The 10,552-nt window shown below is 38.1% G+C and overlaps 1 pseudogene; it reads left to right on the top strand.

The window, feature by feature from the left end:
• Positions 1-7,386: 7,386 nt before the first annotated feature.
• On the top strand, positions 7,387-8,855 carry LOC139738514 (uncharacterized; annotated as a pseudogene).
• The last annotated feature ends 1,697 nt before the right edge of the window (positions 8,856-10,552 follow it).

Raw genomic sequence — 10,552 nt, 5'->3', positions numbered from 1 at the left:
AGGGAACTTGTCTTGTCTAGGAATCTTGACACAAACTCGGCTGAGTGTGGAGTTGGGATTCTATTACGAATGTTCAGTTCTATACCTGCGCCACACCAAATATCGATATTGTTATCGTTCTTCTCGATATATTTTCATCGTACTCGGGACTGGTTGATGATATCACGGTGTTGTCGGGGCGAGTGATGGAGACCGTTATTCCTGAAGTGGTAATACCTGGAAGAAATGATAACTCAGCCTATAAAGGATGTTGACGCTAATATACTACTTATATACAATAGCAGATTGGCAATTTTATATAACAATCATTCAAGCATAAGTATTCAAAATTACACTTTATGAAAATTCTGCCTAATTTATGTGAATGTGTACGACATTACCCCCACCCCGGAAAAAACACCTTTTTTCCCCAATAAAGCATCAACGAGCTCACACTACGAAATACTCTTGTAAATACACTCACATGCAGACGAGCGTTAAAGATAAATGCTCTTGCTGAAAACAGCGCAGCAGGATTATAACTGGTTAACTTGACTCGTACGGTACACCCACCAATGCTAATGCAAACGCAACTAATCCATCTACCTTACAAGTTTACTTTTTGTCATCATTTAACTATTCTCGGCCCTCTCCTGACCTGTTATACTGGTCAGGAGCTGTGACTTGGTCTGTGCAGATCGAAACAGAAATTCTGCTTGTTTCAGGTCATTTATTACATTGTATATATTTTTTTTTCTTGGTCGTCTCTATACATTCTCATTCCTTGTCTCTTGCAAGGAGTGGATAAGAAGATGTCACATAAATTTTTCGAATAGAATATGTTCATTTTCTCTTTTTTCTTCGAGGTAAATACCTACAATAATGTTAACACATATGTACAAGAACTGTAACACTTATTGTGCAGTGCCCTAAAAAAGGAAATCCATCCCACAAGTAAATAAACTCTAAAAGAAAGACAAAAATCTTCCCTACACAACAGAAGAAAAAGGGAAAGAGTCGAATAGATAAGAAACATGAAAGGTATCATATTTTGAAGTTTCATTTTTTTTTTTCGGAATACATTTCTTGATCAGGCTTGTGAACATTCTTATGAATGTGTTGATGATGTCATGCCCTTACAATATTTTATATATGTTATATATGAAATTCGGAAAAAATTGTAATTTTTGCCTAATACAGGTAAAAGCATATTCCCATACCAAAATGTATCAGAGTTGACATCTATTCTTATTTATTTTGGGTGGTTTTATGGCACATTTTATATCTATACAGGTGAAATATGAGATTTTTGTCACTTCTGTATATGAAATGAATAAGAACTTTGCTGATATGAATATTCAAAACCACTGCATCAAGAAGTGTTCTCCGACAACTTCCTGATTTCTTATCCGGTTTTCAATATTTTTTGCGCTGTTCAGCATGGTTTTTTTTTTTTGTCTTTCTTGTGAAATTATTTCATGAAATTCTGGAGTGGTTTTCTTCTTTAACATGTTTAATGGTCATAATACCTGCAGCATTTGTGTATGTCAGCAGAAAACGAGTGTTCCTTCCAATGAGGGCGTCGAACCAAACATTTCCAGTTTGGCTAGCTCCAGAATTCAAAGTAAACGCTTCGCTTAGTAACTGGAAAACATCGAGACAAGAAAAAATGATTGCATTTAAAACCGAGTTACATTATGTCATTGGAGGTCGTGTTAAAATACAGCCACGTACACTTTTCGTTACCTTCTAATAATTTCATGCCCCATTTTGACGTAAGGGTAATTATTCTATCAGCCTGATTTTATTCTGTTCGTGAGACATAAAGTAAAAAAAAAAAAAAAACATGGAATTGCACTTTCAAATGCGAAAGTGTATTTTGTCAACACCAGTCCTTAGTAAGTTTTTTTTTTCCCCATAATTTAGTATCTATTGGTCAAAAATAGATTGCATTTACAGCAAGCGAATTACAGAATCACATAATATAGGAAAAAAAGATGCAGCATAACGAAATGAATACATACAACATTACATATCAAACAAATATGACAAAAATACCTTGCAGGTTAACTTCACTGTTTAATATTAAATTTCACACTCCCTTTTTGGAAATGTGTGGCAATTTTACCTTTCTTTTTTTAATTCTATATTCTATTCTGTGTTATTTTTTAAGTAAGCCTGAAAAGATTCCAAAATAGGGGTTTTATTCTGGAATTTACAGACCCAAAAAGAAATATAAGAATCTCCATGTTGCTCAGAAAGTTATTCTCACCTACTTCATTTATTGCTTCGAAGTGTACGCAGATTTCATTGGTCATAAAGCAGTCTAAGTTGCACTATAGGATATTCTTATTTCCAATACATTGAATGTTCATACATACAAGTTAACATATGCAGACCATCATTTCCTTAACTGGGGTTAGTTAAATGTAGCTGATATATTTACTGATATGCTGGTCGACACGTTAGTCAGTTCTCCACATTCACGCACCAACTCCTGCAGTGCGTCATTAATTGAATTGGACGCGGAATTCACGTCATACGATACCGCAGATCCACCTGTTTCATCCAAGAAAAAGAAAGTAAATACAATTTTTTTTTTGAAATAAGCAGTCGAAGGTGACACTATAAAAAGTGTCATATTTCACTTTATTTTCATTAAAAAGAGATGACTTTCGGAATGCATACTCTCTGGTGCCAGTTGACATCATTAAAAAAAAAAACCAACTTTATCTCAAACAGAAATCACGATCCCAATAATTCCATCACAATTTGTCTCCGTTTCCTCTCACCATATCTATTTGAACATGGCCACTTTACTTCCAAAAACTTTTAAGCCAATCACCCTCAACAATCAGAAATAGATTCATCTATCTTCTCTAATGAAATATCATAAGTTATATGAGTGATTAGGTAGACAAGGTAAAATACAACTGCAAGTAGTTCTTGAATACAACAGCGAACATGGATGAATACAAGCCGTTTCGTAGCAGCTGCCAGTGACTGCCCATCTGCGGATAAAGTGGACCCTTTAGCATACCAAGTGAAACAGTGAAATCGACAAAAGGTTGAGTTGACCGGGGGCAGTTAGCGTTCGTTAACGAGGATAAATTCCTCCAAAAAAAAAAAGAGTCCGTCTTATCTTTGCGTGTGATATGCCTTTACGGTGATCTTTCATGCGTTGTTATTTCATGCTATTTTTTAAAGTCAGGTCACACATATATCACTGAATATTTCATTAGTCTCCGTTTTCACTCTCCCCCTCAGGTTTCTCTATACGTTATGAGGTTAGAATCAACGTTTTACCAGTTTCCTCTGCTATAGGGTGGAGCTGATTTGACGTGGATTGCTCGATGGTGAGGATGTTGACCCGGACACCTGTGTCGGGATCCCGGAGTGTGTCTCTCACAGAATGACTGACTATGCTGCTATCTTGACCGTCACTCATGAGAAAGAGAATTCCTCCTTGGGTAACCCCAGATGGATGTGTTCCCAACACCTGGATTATAGTATAACAAAAGAATTATCATCTTTTGCCTAATGTTCCTACAGTCTGGAACCTGTGAATCGTACATAATATTACAGTCGATGATTATGACAATGGGATTAGTCTATGGTTCCATACGGTCATTACACGATCAAACACTTACTCTAAAATACTTGTTCCACCCTGCTTGCTGATGCTTCATGTTTTTCTTTTCCATCTGAGAAGATGGATGGATATCCCATATATATTCAGCTGCACTATCTGGATTTCGAGAGGGTCCAGTTGGATGCGATCACTTCACCGGGTTAATATGCACCCTGCTCTTTGAGATGAATAAATGGAGCGGGATCCTTTATGTGCATGAGTTATCAGTTATAGCTCTATCACACACGGGACCTCCATTTTACGTCCTATCCGACGGACAGGGGGTGTTTATTGGAGGAGACGGGATAACAATACACATCAGTGCTTAGTCAGACTTTGGAACCACATTCCATAAAGCCATATGAAAACCAATCAATAACATGAATTGCTTTCCCAAAACAGCAATTTGCTCGATGTTTTCACTTTCACACACTTTCATACACTTGGTTCTTGTGTAAAGTTCAATTTTGTTCAGAGGGTCCAATTTTAACCAAAACCTTGAACTTAACTTTAAAATTAATGATGAAGTTCATGAAACTGATCCATGCTCTCATATTTAAATCACCTCTAACAAATTGTACACTATTCAGCTATTACTCAAATCAATGAAATTGTTTTCTGATTTATTGTTTTAGAACTATTAAGGATCAAAAGTGGGAAATCAGGTTTTTTTTTTGTAACACCTAGTATATATTGGTGTTACAAAAAAGGTGGTGGGATGACCCTGATTAACAGGATAAATTGAACATTTTGGTTTTGAGTATGTTTACTGTTTAGAAGTCCAATAATATTTTCATTAAACGGGGAGGTTTAAAGTTACCGTTTACCATTGAGAGCAGTGATTAAAAAATGTTGGAGATATCACATTTGACGCATAGTAGTAGGTCAGTTGTATCACAAAACATCCTACCGTATAACAATTTCGTAACAAAGGCTAAAATAAAAGGAGATATCACTGTTTTTCCGTCTAAACAATAACTGTGGACGGTTCAGTCTAGAAACATTTTTATTATAACTGTTGTTCACACTTTGTATATTCAACAATATTCAACATTGCTTATACTGATTCTAATTCTTACATGGAAGAAGAACTATTTGAAGCACTAAAGCTGGGTTTTTGTGTCATCTGCAAATGGTAAATAATACCTTTAAGGTCATAGTCTTACCTGAAGTCCTCTCTGTAAACCACATCCAATGCAAGTGCCTCCACCAGTTGAAAGGGCCAGGGCGTTTCTGAGGGATGAGCGCTCAGTATCACTGGCGACTAGTGTCAGCTGGTGCCTGGTTGATGCTACACTTGAGAAGGTGACTATGCCGACATAGGACCCCGTAGGAATTAGGTCCACAAATGTCGTAGCGGCGCTGATAACACGAGTTATTCTGTTCTATATAAAGAAATTGAAAGAAAAAATAAAAAATCAAATTCTCTAAGAGATTGCAAGGATTCTGAAGAATACTCCGCCTTCCTCATATGTGTAACATTTATAAAGCGCACATGAATAAAAGATGATGATAATAAATAACATTTACATACGTTTTTCACGTTTCTGAGCACATTGATACAGAATAACATCAAAGCAAAATGCAGCATTACGTACATTTACAAGAATTCCAGTCTCTCTCTCTCTTTCTCTCTCTCACTCTCTCTCTCTCAAAATGCAGCATTGCTTACATGTACAAGAATTCCAGCCTCTCTCTCTTTAATTTACGAAGGACCGTGTTGGCCTATGTCAGTATCATGAGGTTTCGACCTACAAGTACAAGATTTGATGAGGAGAATCAGATGTTATAATGTTCAGATAATTTTCATCCTTTCTGCTCCGCGCAAAATGCATCTTTGAAGAATTAAATCAGGATGAATTCCCTTCCTAAAGAAAGAAATGAAAAAGCAAATGAAAATAAAACAGTAATAATAATAATGATAATAATAAAAAAAAATAATAATAACAAAAATAATGATGTGAAGAAGAAGAAGAAGAAGAAGAAGAAGAAGAAGAAACACAGTGGGTCGCGAGCACACAATGAATAGCGCAATTTCATCTTTCACGCATTAGTTTAAACTATTATACCAAAGGAAGCAAACTTGGGCGGCGGGGGAGGGGGGGGGGGGGGGCGCATTGGGGGCCTGCAGGGAATCATATTTGTTGTGTCCATCGGTACATTTTGTAACACCGGTTATAATGTTTGCAAAGTTTGTAGAACATTTTGCATTCGTGTCAAAAAAAGAGAAGATCAAAATATAAAAAGTGAATGCCAAAATGTGGTCCCGGTCGCGAGGAGACCACCTCTGGATTCGGAGGAAACAAAATTGAAAGTACACTGTCTACTGATCATTGCATTTCAATGCTCATAGCACTTTCTGGTTTTGAAGTATTTTCTCTCTTTAAAAACAAACAAACAAACAAACAAAAAAACAAACAAACAAAAAAACTAATGTGTGAGCTCTGGGGCCTCTTTTAACAAATTTGTACATATTTCATCATCCTATATATCAACATGTCAAATTCGTTGATAACGTCGACTTTGCATTTTCAAAAAGATTAAATGTGAATCTGCCCCTCCCCTCTTTCTTGGAGGGGGGGGGGGGGGGAGGGGCATATCCCACGACCAAAGTACCACGAATCAATAACTACGCTCATTCATGCATGGCACCATACTTGTAGCCTACATGTATATACAGAGAGGAAGAATTGCAAACATTCCCCAATTTGGGGGGTTTGAGTCCCCTTTTTCTCCATGGTGTGTGTGTGTGCGTGTGTGTGTGCGCGCGCGTGTATGTGTGTGTGTGTTTGGGGAATAGAGCAAATACGAATACAAATTACAAACAAAACATTATGAATAACTATACCGCAATGAAGGGTAGAGCTCGTATTGGTGTTTTTGATTTTTTTCTTGCTTCGTTTTGTTTTGAGGAGCCAAAATTCTGGGAGCTGCACCAGGGCCATCATACAAATTTTCAATTAGTTTGAGGATAAAACGTGGAGTCAACTTACCCCGCCCATGCTTCCTGACGTATCGATTACCAAAACAACTCTACAAGCGTCTCTTGCAAACTCGAACTGGACGAGGTTAAAAGTTGGAGTGAGGTCAGCTGACGTCAGGTTTGGGGAAGAACCCGATGAGTCTTGAGATAACAAAGGAATCGACAAGTAAGTCCAGTTGACTAGATTTACTGATATAGTTCATGATATACTTTACCTGGATAACTGAGAACATTCAAAGACAGGAATTCATATGATCTCAATGTGAAAATTTGAACAATTCAATTATGGGCTCGTTCCATAGAATATTTCTTGCCTTAGTCAATTCTATATTTAAGATTAAAATTCAGAATCCTCAATGATGATATATAAGGATGATAATAAGGGTTCAAAATATGAAAGTTTTCAAATTATCTTCACAAGAGTATGCACTTCAAGATTGGTCTTAATTTTGCACAACCATGTTGTCATATACTCCCTTACAAAAACAACAGTATGAAACTGAAAGGAACCCGACCCATGTACAGTAGCCATATCTACTACGAATGCCGCGTCATGCACGCATAATCAAAATCACCATTTCAGTGACAATCATTGAACAGATAATTTATAACACGACATAAACAAAAATCTGAAAAAGAAATGAAAACATACATAATCTTCAACGAGGACTGCGTCACTTTGATTACGAGATGCAAAGGAAATAATATGGTGGGGAGGGTAAAAGACACAAAAAAGATAATGACCCCAAGATTGGACGGATACGATCAAGTTTATTTTTTTTTCGAAGAGGGCGCTCTTCACCGACTCTGAAATTGTTACGACGATTTTTCTCTGCGGTGAAAACCTCTAAATCTGCAATCATAGAAACTGTTTTGGAAAGAAATTTGTGACTGAAGATTATATTGGAACACTTGTGAATCCTTTGTGCTGACTGGAATGGTGGATGACAACTCTGAAATAGAAAATAGCAGGATTTGATTTGAACTTCAGCACACAGATCCTGACTTTGAAAATGGCGGCACGCAGTGACACGTCATACGGCGAGAAAGCGGCCCATGCTTTCCCTTCTGCGAAACCTGAGGAACAGCTTGGAGGTAAGCCAGTCTTCCTGAAAAATAAAGACATACCATCAGCGAGTGAGAAGGGAATGTCAAACGAGGACATGTACAAATGCCTCATCCGTAGGACCTAGTGTGCAAGGACGAGAAATTAAGGGGATACAGAGAATTCGTGGTCTATGGAGGCTGTACGTGGAAAATCGGGAGTCAAGAATGAAACTGATAACAAATGGCTTGAACATCAGAAATGCCAATGTCGCAGTGTATGACCAAAACCCTTTCATCACAGCTGGGAAAGAAAACAGTCTACGTCTCCTCATCAGAGACATACCACTTTCAGTTCTCGACACTGTCATCACCGATGAACTGGAAAAATGCAAACACAAGGTCCTCGGTGCCCCTATCCGTGAACGTCTCCGTGTAGATGGTCTGCTCACTGACTGCCTGACCGGCAACCGGATAGTCTACATACAGCATCCATCGAAGCCCCTGCCTCGAGACATGAACTTTGGTATTTTTAAAGCCAAAGTCTACCACTATGGCCAGATCGTACCACCTGCAAGGGCAAACCTCATGTGCTCACGTTGTTTGAATGCAGGGCACCACCGGTCGCAATGCAGCAACCCCATCGTCTGTCGACGATGCAAACAGCCCGGACACCTGCAACAGGATTGCTCCTTCGAGACCCCGCCCACCTCACCGACCAGAGACACCAGCGAACATGGACCGATGCCAGCACCATCGCCTTCCCCGTCGGCATCAGCCTCTGCTGCTATACCACCAGTGCACCTGATCGAACAGCTGATCGCATCGGGTCGACAAGCCGCAAGTACAGCGAGTGCACGTCAATCACTCCATGACAACCAGACGCACATTCAGCCCAAGATTACGCAATACCTAGTCGGGGATCGCAACGCTTCACAGCCGCGACAGTCCGCTGACAAGTCTAACGGAGAAATTTCAACTCCTACGCCGACAGAGCCTGTCACTGACCTCTCAGCAGACCGGTCGGAGATGACCGACTCTCGCACACACTCGGAAGCTTCGAGCGAAGAATCATCGAGCGAAGATGACGGCGTGGAAGCGTTGTCTTAACTCTCCGCTGAGTCACCGGAACTACCTAAACGGGCAACAAAAGAAAGGAAAGTGAAACAAACGAAACGGAAGCAGAAATCTTCGAAAAAAGTGCCAAAGAAGAGATGAGTGAAGTGATAAAGAATATACTTGTGTTCTCTTTTCCCTTTATTTGAATGGTGAACTGTCATATAATCAGTTTAAATGCAAGAGGTTTAAGAAATAAAGACAAAAGAAGTCAAGTTTTTCATTGGTGTAAGCACCAGAAGGCAGATATTGTACTTTTTCAAGAGACATACTGGTGCAGTGATTTTGAATCAATTGTCAGAAGTGAATGGCGGGGTCCGTGCTTCTTTGCGCATGGATCAAATCATTCACGAGGAGTTTCAATTTTATTTAATGATAGACTTGATGCTCAAAATCTTGTAGTAAAATGTACCTTGAACGGTCAACTACTAATACTCAGAGCAAAAGTTCAAGAAACTAATCTCATGCTAATCAATGTGTATGCGCCAACGCAAAGGCAATACAGAGAGAGTTTCTTTCATAGATTGAACTCTGAATTACGTAAGCATTATACATATGATTGCGAATTGATCTTAGGAGGAGATTGGAATTGTGTTCTGAATATAAGCAAAGACGTACAAGGATCGAAGAACAAATATTATAGAAGACCTGTAAATCTTAAAAAGATAATGAAAAAGTATGTTTTGATTGATGTTTGGAGATCAATGCATCAAGACGTGAAACAATTCACCTGGCGGAATGTATCTTTGAAGAGGGCTTCTAGATTAGATTTTTGGCTGGTGACGAAAAATATTAAAGGAAAAACAATGTGTACTGACATCCGACCAGCCATTAGGTCTGACCACAACGCAATATCAATCAAACTGTGTATTAAACAAAACATGAGAGGCCCAGGTTATTGGAAAATCAATAATGATATCTTATTAGATAAAGATTACCAAAATGGAATTTTCAAAATTATAGACTCATTTTCAACAAACTGTTTGCCTGTGCAAATGAGATGGGAAATGTTGAAAGTTCAAGTTCGTGAATTTTCACAGAAATATTGTAAGAAAAAGGCACTTGGAAAGAAAGACTCCAAATTGTCACTAGAAGCAAAACTAGCTCAACTTGAAAAATGTATTGATGTGAATGAGTGTAATGAAGAGGTATTAAGTTCTTATTCTGATGTAAAAGAGAAGTTGGAGAAGATTTATAAATACGAAACCAAGGGAGCTGGTATACGAGCTCGAACAAGGTGGATTGAGAAAGGAGAAAAAAGCACGAAGTTCTTTTTGAACTTAGAAAAGATGAATGCAAAGAAAAAAGAAATTACACATTTGAAATGTGATAAGGATAATCGTATTATTGAAGGAAATGAAAAGATACTGAAAGAGATTGTTGATTTTTATTCAAAATTATACAAAAAAGAAACACAAACCAGAAAAAGTATGGAAAGTTATACCTGTTCACAAAATATCAAACGTCTCTCTGATGAAAATAAGGTAATGTGTGAAGGGTTACTCACACAAGAAGAATGTAAAAAAGCTGTATTTGCAATGCAAAAAGATAAGGCACCCGGTCTAGATGGAATTTCTGCAGAGTTTTATCAGGTGTTCTGGCCGAGAATACAAGCGTTACTCGTAGAAGCCTTGAATGAAAATTATTTATCTGGAATGATGTCAAATACCCAAAGAAAAGGTCTCATCACATTGTTATTTTAAAAAGGTGACAGTCAACAGCTGAAAAACTGGAGACCTATCACTTTACTCAACTGTGACTATAAGATAATAGCAGCAGTTTTGGCCGTAAGGGTACAA

This window comes from Diadema antillarum, unplaced genomic scaffold, assembly GCF_040938485.1.
Source record: "Diadema antillarum isolate AM-2024a unplaced genomic scaffold, OU_Dant_1.0 seq00000750_RagTag, whole genome shotgun sequence".
In the NCBI taxonomy this organism is placed as follows: domain Eukaryota; kingdom Metazoa; phylum Echinodermata; class Echinoidea; order Diadematoida; family Diadematidae; genus Diadema; species Diadema antillarum.
The sequence above is the reverse complement of the archived record's forward strand: the minus strand, read 5'-3'. Positions and strand labels throughout refer to the sequence as shown.